Consider the following 9,656-nt stretch of genomic DNA (forward strand, 5'->3'; position numbering starts at 1 on the left):
CTCCTGGTAAGAGTTCTTTGTCGCCAAAGAATTTATCAAACCTTTTGACATCTCTGAAGAAACTGTACCTAGCCTCTCTTATACAGTTGTGTGTTATTGCCATGCTGTGTAAAGTTTGATCTTCTTTGGCTGGTGGAGGGATTGGAGACACGAATAAGCTGTCATTGAAATTTTTATAGCCTCGTGGTCCAGATGGTTAGTTTTGTCAAAGTTCTATTCCAAAACTCAAAGTACGGCTACTGCAAAAACATCTATCTGTGGTCATATAATTATGGTTCACAAACTGTAAACCTGGGTCAAGAGCAAGCTTCATTGGAGCTATAGACACCCCATTTTCTAGGTTCTGCGCAACTTTCGTAGACTAGACATAATAGCTAGAACGGAGCCTGAGAAAACTGTTTTCATTGTAGAAGCATTCCCGCAAGGGAGACACTTAATCTATTATTTCCAGTGTTGTACGGTTCCAGGAACGCCGTTTCTAGGAACGGCGTTCCTGGAACGCGTTCCTCTTAGGGGGTACGGAGGAACGTCGCCGTTACATTTTTCATCGGTGGAACTGGAACGGGAACTCGTTACATTTTAACTGGAACGAAAAAAGGAATGGCGTTCCTTTTTTATCGTTCAGTAGGGCAATTTTTATTTTCTTTCTAAGAGGGAAATTCTAAAAGGTTATAAATACTATATCATCATCATCATTTATTAAAACCTTGAAGGCCATTGCTGGCATTACACAAGGTGGGTGTAACTGCTGAAGAAACATATAAAGGAACAAACAAAAAAGTGGGTTACATGCTGGAAAACATTGTTATATAAAGCAGCAAAAACAGAAGAAAAAAAAACACTTAAAACATTTTTAGGGGAAAACGGCTGATGAAACAGAAAAATACCCAAATAAAACATTTCTATAAACACGAGTTGACTTTACTATTAGTGTAAATGCAGATGGATGGTCAGTTGGGATATGAAAGTATTATAATCTGTCTGGGTCACGATACTGTTAGGCAGGCTATTCCAGTCCGTTATTGTGAATGGCAAGGTGGAGTAAAGAAACGAAACTGACGATGCGAAAATTGGACAAACTTTACAGACGTTATCAATGCGAGGAAATATACGAGTGGCTGGGGATAATAGTGAAGTTCTGATGTCATGGTTATGATAGTAAATCTTGTGAAAAAGAGAAAGGCGTGATAATTTCCTTCTGGTTGAGAGGAGATCAAGGTTAGCTTTCATTCGTAAAGAAGTGAGGCTGGTGTCTCGTGAGTAATCTGAAAAAATTAATCTGATTGCGCGATTTTGAAGTGCCTCTATCTTTGTTATCAATGAATGTTGCCAAGGGGACCAGATGGGTGACGCGTATTCAAGTTGCGATCTTACGAGTGTAGTGTAGGCTAGTTGTTTAACTGATGATGGTGCTAGTTTCAGATTCCGTCGAAGATACCCAAGAGAGCGGTTAGCATTAGACAGGACGTGTGTTATATGCGTGTTCCATGAGAGATCGTCAGATAAGTGAACACCCAGATATTTGTAAGATGGACACTTGGTAATTACCTGGCTGCACATGGTCTAAGTGAAAGAGAGAGGACTATGAGCACGCGTGAAGGAAACGAGATTTGTTTTAGAAAAGTTAATTGTCATTTTCCACTGTTTACACCAGTCGGCTAGTAGGTTAAGGTCAGCTTGTAGGGTTATGTTATCGTTCAGGTTAGATACAGATCGGTAAATTACGCAGTCATCAGCAAAAAGTCCAATACAGGATGTTATGCGATCTGGTAGGTCATTTACAAATGTTAAAAAAAGCAGAGGTCCGAGAACACTCCCCTGGGGGACTCCGGATGACACAGGAGAATAAGCTGACGACTGGTTGTTAATAACAGTATGCTGAGTACGATTGGTTAAAAATTGTCCTATCCATGATGTTACGAGTGGATGAATGTGAAGTTGGTTTATCTTGAGCATGAGTAAACTGTGGGATACCTTATCGAATGCTTTAGAAAAATCAACGAATATGGCGTCTGTCTGTATGTTATTATCGATGTTACTGTGTATTTCATGAACAAGTTGTACAAGTTGCGTTTCGCAAGAATATGATTGTCTGAACCCGTGTTGGTTTGGAAAGAGGATGAGGTTATTTTCGAAATGCTTCATGACATTTGAATATATTATGTGCTCAAGTAGCTTGCAGGGGACACTGGTTAGAGAAATAGGACGATAATTTGATGGTGAAGTTCGATCCCCCGATTTGTGTATGGGGACCACTCTGCCAATTTTCCAATCTGTAGGAAGCTCGCCGGAAGACAAAGATTGTTGGAAGATTATTAACAAAAAACGAGCTGAGTGTAATTTAGTGTTTTTCAGTAATTTGGAATTAATTTTGTCGTCCCCAGAACTCGACGACAACTGTAACCTTTCTATAGAGCTTATGATACCTGCATACGTTATTTCAATGGCAGCCATGGGAGTGTGATATGCGTTGTTAAGATGAGGCATGTTACTGTGGTCATCTGTGGTGAAGACTAAGGTGAAATAGTCGTTAAGACAGTTGGCGCTTTCTTCATCCGATAATGGCAACCGATCATCGCTCATTAGTTGTACAGGTCTAGACGTTTTTGGATTAATTACCTCCCAGAACTTTTTAGGTTTATTGCGAAGAATGTTTACTAAGTCATTGTTAAAGAATTTTGCCTTCGCCTCTGTAATAGATTTCTTATAAATTTTAGCAATATCATTGTACTGTTTCCAAGCGAGATCGGTAGTCAGTTGTTTGGCGCGGCTAAATAGTCGTTTCTTTTTTCTGTTTAGTTGGTTAAGCGTTTTTGTGAACCAGGGATTTGATTTGTCGCAAGTTATGTTTATTGATGGGATGTAAGTGACGGCAAGGTATGCAAGTTTATTTCTGAAGAGAATCCAGTTTTCATCAACTGTCCTGCTCATACAGCCATGCTGAAAACTATCGAAAAATATTTCAAGCTCATTGTTAATTGCGGTGTAATTAGCTTTATTATAGTCTTTAATGGTTTTAAAATATGGTGATTTCCGCTGAGTTTCAAATTCAATGTTGAAATGAATTACGTCATGGTCACTAATGGGTGGGTGGTATGTTATATTTTTAACAAGTGTAGTGTCAGTAGTGAGGCATAGATCTAAAATATGACTTGTTCTTTGGGTTGATCTGGTAGGTTGAGTAATCAGCTGCGATAGATTAAATATGAGACATGTGTCGACGAGTTCTCCTGAAATATGAGTCGAGAACGAAAGAGTATCCCAAATGATGTCAGGACAATTGAAGTCGCCTAAGAGAATGCATGATGCGTTTCGGGATTGGTTGAAGATGAAAGAGAGCGCGTCATGAAGCTTATCAAAAAAACCATTAACAAAGTCGGGCGGTCTATAGCACACCCCAAGGAAGATACACGCGGAGGGAAAATGCAGCCGTAGCCATACCATTTCAAGGCAAGTAGGAATTTGAACAAAAGAAACTACAATATGATTCCGTACAGCAATTAGTACTCCACCCCCACGTCGGAACTCTCTATCACACCTATAAATATTGTAATTAAAATTCGTGGGAAACACTTCAGAGTCTTTTATGTCAGGTCTTAGCCATGTTTCCGTTAGGAAAACAAAGTCGGCAGCACAAGAGTCAGTTAATAAATGAAGGTCTTCACGCTTTGGCAGTATACTTCTTATGTTAGTGTAAAGTACAGAAAAAGAACTTTTTTTTTTAATCTGGGGGCACTGGGGTGAGTCTCGATCACACAGATGTTATGGATGCTTGTCTTCCACAACCCTCTTGCTTTCAGGGTTTCATTACCAACGAGGCGGAGGGGCTTAGGGCGATAAACTGGTATCCCGTTCACGAGGCAAAAGAGACCCCCCACTTGGCTGGCGCCATGTTGTACAACTTTAACCACTAGACACGTGACAGTACCAAATCCTTAGACTTTTACGCAAACCTGAGCCAAGATTCGTATGGCGATCGCTGTAAAAAACACGAAAAACTATTTTTTGAACACTGCCAACCCCAGAGGTCGGTGTCCAGCTCCGATAAAAACTCGAAATGTAGCACCGCGGCTGACGGCATCTAGCGGAGACATTGCGAAGCTGCCCGAGTTTCTGTCGTAAATTCACATTTTGGACTTCAAACAAACGAACCACATCCTGTCTCGTCGGTACTGTTTTTAAAGATCAATATTCAAGTATTTGTGCCGGGTTCTTCGTTAAAATCAAGACGTGAAACTATACGGTCACGTGTCTAGTGGTCAAAAATGTGTAACATGGTGGCGGATAATGGGGGGTCACTTTTACCTGCATGTTTATCGCTCTGAGGCCCTCTACCTCGTTGATCATTGCAAAAAGCAGGGTCTCGTTAACTTTTGTGTGATTTATCTTAGGGTTTATAGTATGGGATTCTTGCTTGGTAACGGCCGGCTCAGGAGAGCTAGCGGATATGATTCTTTTTTCAGCGCCCAGGACTGCGGTACAAAAAGCAAAACCTTTAGTTGAAGGAAAAGACACAGAAAAAGGGACGTCTCAAACTCAGCTACTTTCTTTGCTTCCACGAATCTCCATACGCCCACAGAGCTGAGGCTGACTAAAGCCATCACTGAAATTAGAGAAAGACCCACAGTTGCAAAAAAAAAAAAAAGGTTACCAGACATCGAACGCCCCCTTGTAACATTGGTAATTTAAAAGATATACAAAAATTAACGTTGATTCCTTCTCCCCTTCTCCCCTACCTTCAAACTGAACGACGAATTCAATCTTCGCGAAGGAGTACCGGTAGTTTTCAAGACTGAACTTCCAAAAACTCTACCCTCGTCTTCATTTGCTCCTCTTGCGGACAGCAATATCGAGAAGCAACTGTTGTAAAATTTGAGCAAGGGACTTTGTTAGATTGAAACGTGCGAGGTTGTTGTAAAACGATCGTGCAATGTGGGATAACAGTACATGTGGCTCGTTTGAATCGCCCACCACAAACAATACTATCGTTAAAAGCTGAGATTTTTAGAGGTGAATATATCAACAAACAAAACCCTGCTTTTCTGCTTGTTTTCTTCTCCTGGGGCCCTAATCTGGACATTTGGCCAAACAGTCGCCGAGAAATCCGCCACCGCACTTGAACTTAGCGCCGGTCAATCACAGTCACCCAATTTCTCGCCGACTTTTTCGCCAAGTGTCCAGATTATGGACCCTTGTATCGTTCCATTACGGCGTTCAAATGCGTATGTTGCCATTTAATGGAATACATGAAAAAAACTCGCTGATTTAATTGAGTGTGGTAATCAGTAAAATACAAATGTAACGTATATGTAACGATACGTTCCATTTTTTTAAACTGTAACGGGAACGAGTTCCTTTTTTGCATATGGAACTTGTAACGGGAACGCGGACCAAAAATCAGAAGGAACGAGGAACGAGCTTTCGTTCCTTGTTCCTTCTGATTTTCGAGGAATGTGTACAACACTGATTTATTTCATACCATTTAGTCACCAAATGCTGGTTCCAGCAACGAGCACTGCTTACGAGGTCTGGCTAATAAATAACGGGACGCGCTCTACATAATTCTGCTTACAGCTTGCGTGCGTTATACGCGGTGCTAACGGCCCCAAGGGTCTTTACGCTATTCTAAAACTCTGTATTGTCCTTTACTTACGAACGCAACCAACTGCTATTCCTAAGGCCTTAGAGTGTCCCCGAAACCATTTTAATATTATTCACAATGCTCAAGAGCGAAGAGCCAGTGAAATACGCATTTAATATAAATATTTCAAGGAGTACCCTTCGCAGCGTAATACGAGGATGTGACCTGCGGACAAATGTTTACCGCCAGACTTTAAACACAGAATACGACACATATTTGAAACCGGTGGTGGCGGCCAATAAGAACAAACACACCCAAACACACACACACATCCACACAGACAGAGCACGTATGCATCCCGCCCCGCACCCACCCCCCCCCCCCCCTCTCTCTCCCCAAAGCGAACTACATCTTATATTGTCACGAATGACAAGGTGACAAACAAGAAATAACTTAGGAACCTGAAACGTTTAATAGGGGCGAACTTGCGCCTAAAACAAAAAGGAAACAGAAGATAACAAGCAGAGCGTCGCGGGCGTTGAAATCGGCGTAACAGCAGAGTCGAACGCTGCGGCGAGACTGACTGAGGATGGCCATGCGGAGCCCCTTTTGTACACTCTCCGGCGATATGAAAGTCCCACTCGGAGCGCGTGGAGGCGGTGGCTGACGGGGGCGCTGCTCGCGCTTTGGGCAATTCCATGGCGCTCGGAGGGGAGGCCTCACTCGGTGCTCAGCCGCGCCAGCTGGCGAGCCGCGTCGAGACGTGCTTAAATTTTGAATTCGGTTGGTGGTCGGTCAAACTGCGATACCCGCGGCATTCTTCTAACAAACTAAGGTACAAACGCGCTCTTCAACACATTTTATTTGTGTAGTACAGGGCATCAACATAACTGTTATCTTTGTTTTTGCGCAGTGCTTGATTGGAAAATTTGCACAAAGAAAAACTGATAAAATCGCCCGTGATAACGAGATCTCATTCGAGCCTCCTTTACAATACTCCGAAGCGTGCCGCGTAAGAAGCGCTCTCCCGCCAAACAGAAATCAAAATCTGTTAAGCACTTCTCGGCGCGGCTGGCGCAGCTGAGCACCGAGTGAGGCCTCCCCTCCGAGCGACATGGAATTGCCCAAAGCGCGCGCAGCAACCCCCTTCAGCCACCACCTCTGCCACGCGCTCCCACTGGGTCTTTCATATTGCAAGAGAGTGTACATGCGTGAGCAAACGTTTGTGGGGCACGGGAGCGCGTGCCGAAATGCATCGCCGCGCCGTCCGACGGCGCGCCGCCGCATTAAGGAGCCGCGCTTTGAGCCTGCACGCCTTTCGTGCTCGCTATCATGTGTCTTTTGCTCAATTCTTTCCGACGCACACCTGATAACAGGAGTCGGTGCCACGGGCGCAAGTTAGCGCTTCGCACGCTGTCATGCTGCGCGTCTGCTTCAGCCGCCTCAACCGCCGGTGCTTTGTGAGGGACCTCGCAGTGTGGGGTAACCAGGCGCTTTGTCATCGAGCGCGGCTGCTGAGGCGGCGAAAGAGGACGCAAGGCATGACAGCCAGCGAAATGGCAACTTGCGCCCCTGGCGCCGACTCCGGTTATCAGGAGTGAGTCGGACAGAAACGAGCGAAAGAGACATGACTGCCAGCACGAAGGGCGCGCACCGCAAAGAGCAGCTTTTTAATGCGGCGGCGCGCTTTTGCACGGCGCGACAATGCATTTCGGCACGCGCTGCCTGACGAGAACATTCGTACCTCGAACAAGCAACACGATTCTCGAATTTACTAGAACACTGAATTGCAAGGACAAACGAAAGACGCGTCGCTCCGAGGAATCGAACCCTGGCACTTCGCGTGGGAGGCAGGCACGATAACCGTTGGGCCACGGTCGCGCTGCCTACTCGGCTAGCTGCGCGCGCGGCATTACTCCCCCCTTTAAAAAGTGCATCACCCCGCTTTGAAAGTGCGCGACGGCGCGAGTCTTTTCGGTGTCTGGGTGGACGCCTTCGTTACTAACCACGTGACCTAGGAACTTCAGTTCGTCGTAGGCGAACCGGCACTTTGACGGCTTGAGGGTAAGCCCGGCGGTCTGCATGGCTTGGAGAACCGCGCGGAGTCGTCGCAAGTGCTCGTCTAAGTCAGCTGAATATACTACGACGTCGTCAAGGTAGATGAGACAACTCTGCCACTTCAGCCCTGCCAGTACGGTGACCATGACACGCTGGAAAGTTGCTGGCGCCGTGCATAGTCCGAAGGGCATCACCTTGAACTCGTACAGTCCATCCGGCGTGACGAAGGCTGTCTTCTCTCGATCCCGTTCGTCGACCTCGATTTGCCAGTAGCCGCTCTTCAGGTCCATCGATGAAAAGTATCGAGAGTGGAGCAGCCGGTCTGGGGTGTCGTCGATGCGGGTGAGTGGGTAGACAGACGTCTTTCTTCGTAACCGCGTTCAGCTGCCGGTACACTCTAAGAAAAAATGGAGGAAAAAAGTAGCAACGGCGTGTCTTCCTCCCCTTTACTGACGTGCCCCCAAGCGGACACGAGAAAAGGGGAGGAGCGAAACGTTTTTCTCCTTCTCCAGGCAGACGGGAGAAAGCTTTCGCCCTCCCGACTCATCTTCTTTTGGTTTCGTTTTTCGAGCAGGTCGCGCACGTTGTTTAATAAAATGCTGTTGAGTTGATTGAGCTTGGCAGCGAAGGCCGCCTGTAATTCCGTCTTCTAGTCTAAACGTGCAGAACATTTCGGTTGCGTTGACGTTTTTATCACTTATTTTATCAAACGAGCAAACGAAGCCGCTAGAAACAGCGAAGTTCCGGAGCAGTGCCAGCAGCGCCACGTACACTGGGTAAGATCGCCGTCTCCGTATGGTGGCCATCATGGTCTCCGGATTGCGGGACTCACCCGCTCACGCGGCACGCACTCTTAGAAAAAAGGGTGTGGATAGTCCTCCCTTAGGGGAGGAACGGTCTTGTAACCTATGTTCCTTTAGAAAGGGAGAAACGTTCGTCCCTGAAGCAGGGAGCAAAGTTCCTCCGTCGCTTGCATCTCAATATGGCGACCCCGAATCGAGCAAATCGAGCCCAATAAGGCTTGACGAGGACGCTACGTCTCTTGTACGGGACTAGAGCAGCAGCAAATAAAAGCGTAACACGAGCTTTCCGCAAACAGTGTTTATTTCCGAAGCCAGATTCCCCCCACAGGTACAGAAACTTGCGTTTCGAAAGCAGTTACTCAGTCTTCTCGTCGACAGCACTGCGATGTTAAACGGAGACAACCGATACCCAGTTACTTCGCGCATTTTGCGTCTTACCTTTGGTGTTCCTCGAGTCACAACTCCTTCGTCAACCGCACATCGCGGAGAAGGGCAAACTCAATCCGCGAAACCAAAAGCCGCTCTCGAAAGAACAAACTCGAAGCCGCTGTTTATCGCGTGGCGTGAAAGGTTAAATCGCTAGCCACCAGATGGCGGGGTCAAGCAGAGTAATTGCAAGTATCTAGGCTAGGTGGCGCTAAGTACCGCCCAAATCATGTTCTACGAAAACTAATTCGCTCTTTTCAGGCCACTGCTGCGCTTGGGTATCCCCCTATACACAGTAGACACACATTACGCTTATTACAAGCATCAGGTGAACACACATTTAGCACATAGACCGTACACAGAAATATCAATACATCGGAACACCACTCTAACCCGGACACCACACCCGTGCTCTGCGTTTCCGTCTTTTATACTGGTCGTTTTGAACGTACGTAACTTCTCGGTGACTCCCTAAGCAATAAAAAAAATTCCCAGCATGTTGATTTTTTCTCAGCAATCTCATGCCTCTGAGAGCATTTTGAATGGCTCAGGGGATTAATCTCTTATTAAAAAGTAAGCTCTCAATCATGCCGTAATTATTTGAAAGCCAATAAATCGAGCCGCTCCAATGCTGTTCGAGGACACGGCACGCCGTAGCCTGTATTTCTATTGGTTTTTCTATTTGTAATGTTCGCACAAAGCTGCAATTGCCGTCTTGAATTAATCTCTGTAGAGCGGATATTCACTCAGCTGGAAGTGATGCTTCACGGGCTGAGAAATCGCTTTTC

Source organism: Ixodes scapularis, unplaced genomic scaffold, assembly GCF_016920785.2.
Source record: "Ixodes scapularis isolate PalLabHiFi unplaced genomic scaffold, ASM1692078v2 PGA_scaffold0__279_contigs__length_252992795, whole genome shotgun sequence".
Taxonomy (NCBI): Eukaryota; Metazoa; Arthropoda; class Arachnida; order Ixodida; family Ixodidae; genus Ixodes; species Ixodes scapularis.